This window comes from Cryptomeria japonica, unplaced genomic scaffold (genome assembly GCF_030272615.1).
Source record: "Cryptomeria japonica unplaced genomic scaffold, Sugi_1.0 HiC_scaffold_127, whole genome shotgun sequence".
Taxonomy (NCBI): domain Eukaryota; kingdom Viridiplantae; phylum Streptophyta; class Pinopsida; order Cupressales; family Cupressaceae; genus Cryptomeria; species Cryptomeria japonica.
This window is the reverse complement of record NW_026728949.1, coordinates 345,001-350,227: the sequence shown is the minus strand read 5'-3', so window position 1 is coordinate 350,227 and position 5,227 is coordinate 345,001. Positions and strand designations below refer to the sequence as shown.

The 5,227-nt window shown below is 63.2% G+C and overlaps 1 non-coding gene across 1 annotated transcript; it reads left to right on the top strand.

Annotated features, from left to right (window-relative positions):
* The first annotated feature begins 2,040 nt into the window (after positions 1-2,040).
* LOC131865952 (5S ribosomal RNA) lies at positions 2,041-2,159 on the top strand. The gene has a single exon (XR_009364587.1). It is a non-coding gene; the product is annotated as a 5S ribosomal RNA (ribosomal RNA).
* Positions 2,160-5,227: the final 3,068 nt, after the last annotated feature.

Sequence of the window (5,227 nt, the reverse complement as noted above, 5' to 3'; positions counted from 1 at the left end):
GTGGGTCACAGGTTCAGTGCTAGGGTGGGTGTCAAGGCGGGTGTCGAGGTGCCTGGGTGCTAGGGTGTGGATGCCAATGTGGGTCATAGGGTGGGTACTAGGGTGGGCTGCAATGTGGGTGCCAAGGTGGGTAACATGCTCGGTGGGTTCTAAATTGGGTGCCAGGGTGGGTGTGCACCCACCTTGCCCGAGGTGGGTGCCAAGGTGCCAGTGTGGGTGGGTGCTAAGGTGGATGCCAAGGTGGGTGAGAAGGTGGGTGATAGGTTGAGTGGTAGGATGGGTGGGTGCCAAGATGGGTCACAGGGTGGGTGCAAGGGTGGGTAGGTGCTAGGGTTGGTGTCAGGGTGGGTGGGTGCTAGGTTGGGTTCCAAGGTGGGTGCGAGGGTGAGTGTCAAGGTGGGTCACAGGTTAGGTGCTAGGATGGGTGAGTGCTAGGGTGCAAAGGTGCCAGGGTGGGTGCTAGGATGGGTCGATGCTAGGGTGAGTGGCAAGGTGGGTCCACAAGTGTCAAGGTGGGTGCCGAGGTGGGTGCCAAGTCGGCGACTGCTATGGTGGATGCCAAGGTGGGTCACGGGGTGGGTGCCAAGTTGCTAGGTTGGGTTCCAAGGTGGGTGCCAACGTGGGTGCTAGGGTGCGTGGGTTAAAGGGTGTGTCACAACGTGGGTGCCAGGATGGGTGCGCACCCACACTGGCCAAGACGGGTGCGGGTGCAAGGTTGGGTTCCAAGCCCGGTCACAGGCTGGGTGCTAGGATGGGTGGGTGCCAAGGTGGGCACCAGGGTGGGTGCACCCACCCTGGCCAAGGTGGGTCACGGGGTGGGTCCTAGGGTGGGTAACGGGGTGGGTACTAAGGTGCGTGCCAAGGTGGGTCATAGGGTGGGTGCCAAGGTGGGCACCAGGGTGGGTGTGCACCAACCCTAGCCAGGGTAGGTCACGGGGTGGTTGTCGGGGTGGGCGTCAAGGAGCCAAGGTGGGTGGCAAGTAGCCAAGTTGCGTGCCAAGGTGGGTGTCGGGGTGGGTGCCAAGGATCCAAGGTGGGTGCCAAGGAACCAAGGTGGGTGTCTGGGTGGGTGCCGAGGTGGGAGCCAGGGTGGGTCCCAAGGTGAGTGCAAAGGTGGGTGCCAGGGTCAAGGTGAGTGCCAATGTGGGTTCCAAGGTGCCAGGGTCAGGGTGAGTGCCAATGTGGGTTCAAAGGTGCTAAGTTGGGTGCGAGGTTGGGTGCGAGGGTGGGTGGGTGCCAAGGTGTGCTAGGTGGAAGCCCGGGTGGGTCGGCATCCCATGGGTGTCGAGTTGGGTGCCTGATGGGTGCTTCTTGTCAAGTTTTAGTCGTCGGGACTCATTTCGAGCCTTAGAGGTCGTTTCTTGTCCGGTTGCCCTGTCTTCGACCTGGGAACCCAATTTTGGTCCTCGGGTCCCATTTTTTTTTGTCTCGCATCCCACTTTTGGCCTGTGGCCTTTTCGGGGTCGATTCTCGTTTTGGGCATCAGAGCATGTTTCTTCTCCTAAAACCCAATATTTGTTTATTAAGTCTCGGAACACATTTTTGTTCTCGTGGACCCATCATGGGTCTTGGAACGCATTTGTGGTCCTTGGGTCCCATTTTGCATCCCGAAACTTGTGTTTTGGTGCTTGATCCCTATTTTGGGTGCCCACCTTGCACCAAGTGCGCACCCGGGGCAAACCGAGCGCCTTGGTGCACCGGGGCAAGATCGAGCGTGCACCCGAGGCGCCCCGAACATGCACCAAGGTGCACTCGGCCCACATGTGAGCGCAGGTCGTTGCGCCCGAGGTGGTGTGTGGGCACCGCGTTGCAGACGGGACACTGCACGCACACGACGCCCCCTCCAGGTGCACGCACGTAGGCCGGGCCGGGTGCACACCCGACGCCCTAGCAAGGTGCGCGCACCCGGGCAGGGCTCACACTTGGCGAACGGGGCGCACTTCGCGAGGGAGGGTGTGCACCTCGACGGGGGTGGGTGGCCGGGGTGGATTCGCACGTGGGTCGCGGTTTGCTAAGTACACACTGCGACAAGCTCATAACGGGTGCGATCATACCAGCGTTAGTGCACCGGATCCCATCAGAACTCCGCAGTTAAGCGCGCTTGGGCCGGAGTAGTACTGGGATGGGTGACCTCCCGGGAAGTCCCGGTGTTGCACCCTTTTTTAGTTTTTCGCCGGGCGTCGCAATGCTATTTGAATAAACCTTTTGCCCGTTTGCGTTCTCGTCGGGGCCGGGCCGGGCCGGGGTGCGCTGCCCGCACTACCGCGCGCGCGGGGGCGACACCGAGCGCGCACCCGAGGCGCCCCGAGCACACAGGCCACGGTGCAACCCGGGCGTTGTGCGCGCACCCCGGTGCGCCCGAGGTGCTGCGCGCGCACCCAGGTGAAATCGGTGTGCACCTCGGCCAGTGCGCGCTCGGTCGAGTCGCGCACGTTGGCCAAGGTGCACGGTGATGTTTCTTACTCTAAGGTTCCGCACCAGACGCCCGGGACAGGTGAGCGAAGCTGGGCGGGGCCGGGTGCGCGGCCGGGGCAGGTGCACGCAGCTGGAGAGAGCTTTGGAGCACACTTCGGAGCGCACCAATGATGCGCTCCATTCAAAAGTTTCCTGAAAAGGCAAAAAAAGTTGAGATTATAGAATTTCCCACTTGAGAGATTGTAAAAAAAAAAAATTTAAAATGAAGGAAACGCGGGTGCCAAGGTGTGCGCAGCCCAGCCCACCCTGGCGAAGGTGCACGCAAGGTGCGCACCCGAGGCAAACCGGACAATTAACCCAACTTTCGACTTCGCGCGCACCTTGGAGCGCACTTCGGAGCGCTCCTTGGTGCGCACCAATCTTGGGCACCTCGGAGTGCACCATGGCGCCCACCAAGGTGCGCACCCGGGGCAAACCGAGCTCCGACTTCGTGCGCACCTTGGAGCGCACGAAAGGTGCGCACCATGGCGCCCACCAAGGTGCGCAGCCCAGCCAAGGCGTGCGCATCAAGGTGCGCACCCTGGCGAAGGTGCGCACCCGGGGCAAACCGAGCTCCGACTTCGTGCGCACCTTGGAGCGCACAAAAGGTGCGCAACCCAGCCAAGGTGTGCGCACCCCGGTCAAACCGAGCTCCGAATCGTGCGCACCAGAGGTGCACGCCATCGTGCGCACCTTGGAGCACACTTCGGAGCCCTCCTTGGTGCGCGCCGATGTTGCGCACCTCGGAGCGCACCCGGGGAAAACAATGCAATTAACCCGACTTTCGACTTCGTGGGCACCTCGGAGCGCTCTCGGGTTCGCACCTCGGAGCACACCGAGGTGCGCACCTTTGATGCGCTGCCTTCACCAATTTCCAGAAAAGGCAAGAAAACATTGAGAAGGTGTGCGCACCGAGGTGCCCACCCTGGCGAAGGTGCACGCGAGGTGCGCACCCGGGGCAAACCGGGCTCCGACTTCGTGCACGCCGCACCTTGGAGCACACTTCGGAGCGCTCCTTGGTGCGCACCAGGGCGCGCAACCCAGCCGAGGTGCCCACCCCGGCGAAGGTGCACGCGAGGTGCGCACCCGGGGCAAACCGGGCTCCGACTTCGTGCACGCCATGGTGCCCACCGCGGCGAAGGTGCACGCGAGGTGCGCACCCGGGGCAAACCGGGCTCCGACTTCGTGCACGCCGCACCTTGGAGCACACTTCGGAGCGCTCCTTGGTGCGCACCATGGTGCCCACCAGGGCGCGCAACCCCGCCGAAGGTGCACGCGAGGTGCGCACCCGGGGCAAACCGGGCTCCGACTTCGTGCACGCCGCACCTTGGAGCACACTTCGGAGCGCTCCTTGGTGCGCACCATGGTGCCCACCAGGGCGCGCAACCCCGCCGAAGGTGCACGCGAGGTGCGCACCCGGGGCAAACCGGGCTCCGACTTCGTGCACGCCATGGTGCGCACCGCGGCGAAGGTGCGCACCCGGGGCAAACCGGGCTCCGACTTCGTGCACGCCGCACCTTGGAGCACACTTCGGAGCGCTCCTTGGTGCGCACCAGGGCGCGCAACCCAGCCGAGGTGCCCACCCCGGCGAAGGTGCACGCGAGGTGCGTACCCGGGGCAAACCGGGCTCCGACTTCGTGCACGCCGCACCTTGGAGCACACTTCGGAGCGCTCCTTGGTGCGCACCATGGTGCCCACCAGGCCGCGCAACCCAGCCAAGGTGTGCGCACCAAGGTGCACGCGAGGTGCGCACCCGGGGCAAACCGGGGTCCGACTTCGTGCACGCCGCACCTTGGAGCACACATCGGGGCGCTCCCGGGTTCGCACCGGCGTTGCGCACCGTGGTGGGCACCTCGGAGCACACCAAGGTGGGCAGCGAGGTGCGCACCTTTGATGCGATGCCTTCACTAATTTCCATAAAAGGCAAAAAAAAAACGAGATTTTAAAATTTCCGTTTTGAAAGATAGTGAGAAAAAGGGAATGCTGGTGCCATCTTGAGCCCGCCCTGGTGCGCAGCCCAGCCAAGGTGTGCGCACCAAGGTGCCCACCCTGGCGAAGGTGCGCGCCCGGGCAATTAACCCAACTTCCAACTTCGCGCGCGCCAGGGTGGGAGCGCACCCAACAACCGGGCCTGGGAAGAGCCAATGCGAGAAACCCCACCAAACGCTCTGACAAAAAAAGAGGGGGCGCTCCAGTAACCCCGCTTCGGAGCGCACCCTGGGCAAACCCAGCCAAGGTGCCCACCCCGGCCAAGGTGCAGGCGAGGTGCGCACCCGGGGCAAACCGGGCTCCGACAACGTGCACGCCGCACCTTGGAGCACACTTCGTAGCGCTCCCGGGTGCGCACCTCAGAGCACACCAAGGTGGGCAGCGAGGTGCGCACCTTTGATGCGCTGCCTTCACTAATTTCCAGAAAAGGCAAAAAAAAAAGGAGATTTTAAAATTTCCGTTTTGAAAGATAGTGAAAAAAACGGAACGCGCGTGCCATCTTGAGCCCGCCCTGGTGCGCAGCCCAGGTAAGGTGCCCACCCTGGCAAAGGTGCGCACCCGGGCAATTAACCCTACTTCCGACTTCGTGCGCGCCAGGGTGGCAACCGGGCCTCGGAAGAGCCAATGCGAGAAACCCCACCAAACGCTCCGACAAAAAAAGAGGCGGCGCTCCAATAACCCCGCTTCGGAGCGCAGCCGGGGCAAACCCAGCCAAGGTGCCCACCCCGACGAAGGTGCACGCGAGGTGCGCACCCGGGGCAAACCGGGCTCCGACAACGTGCAC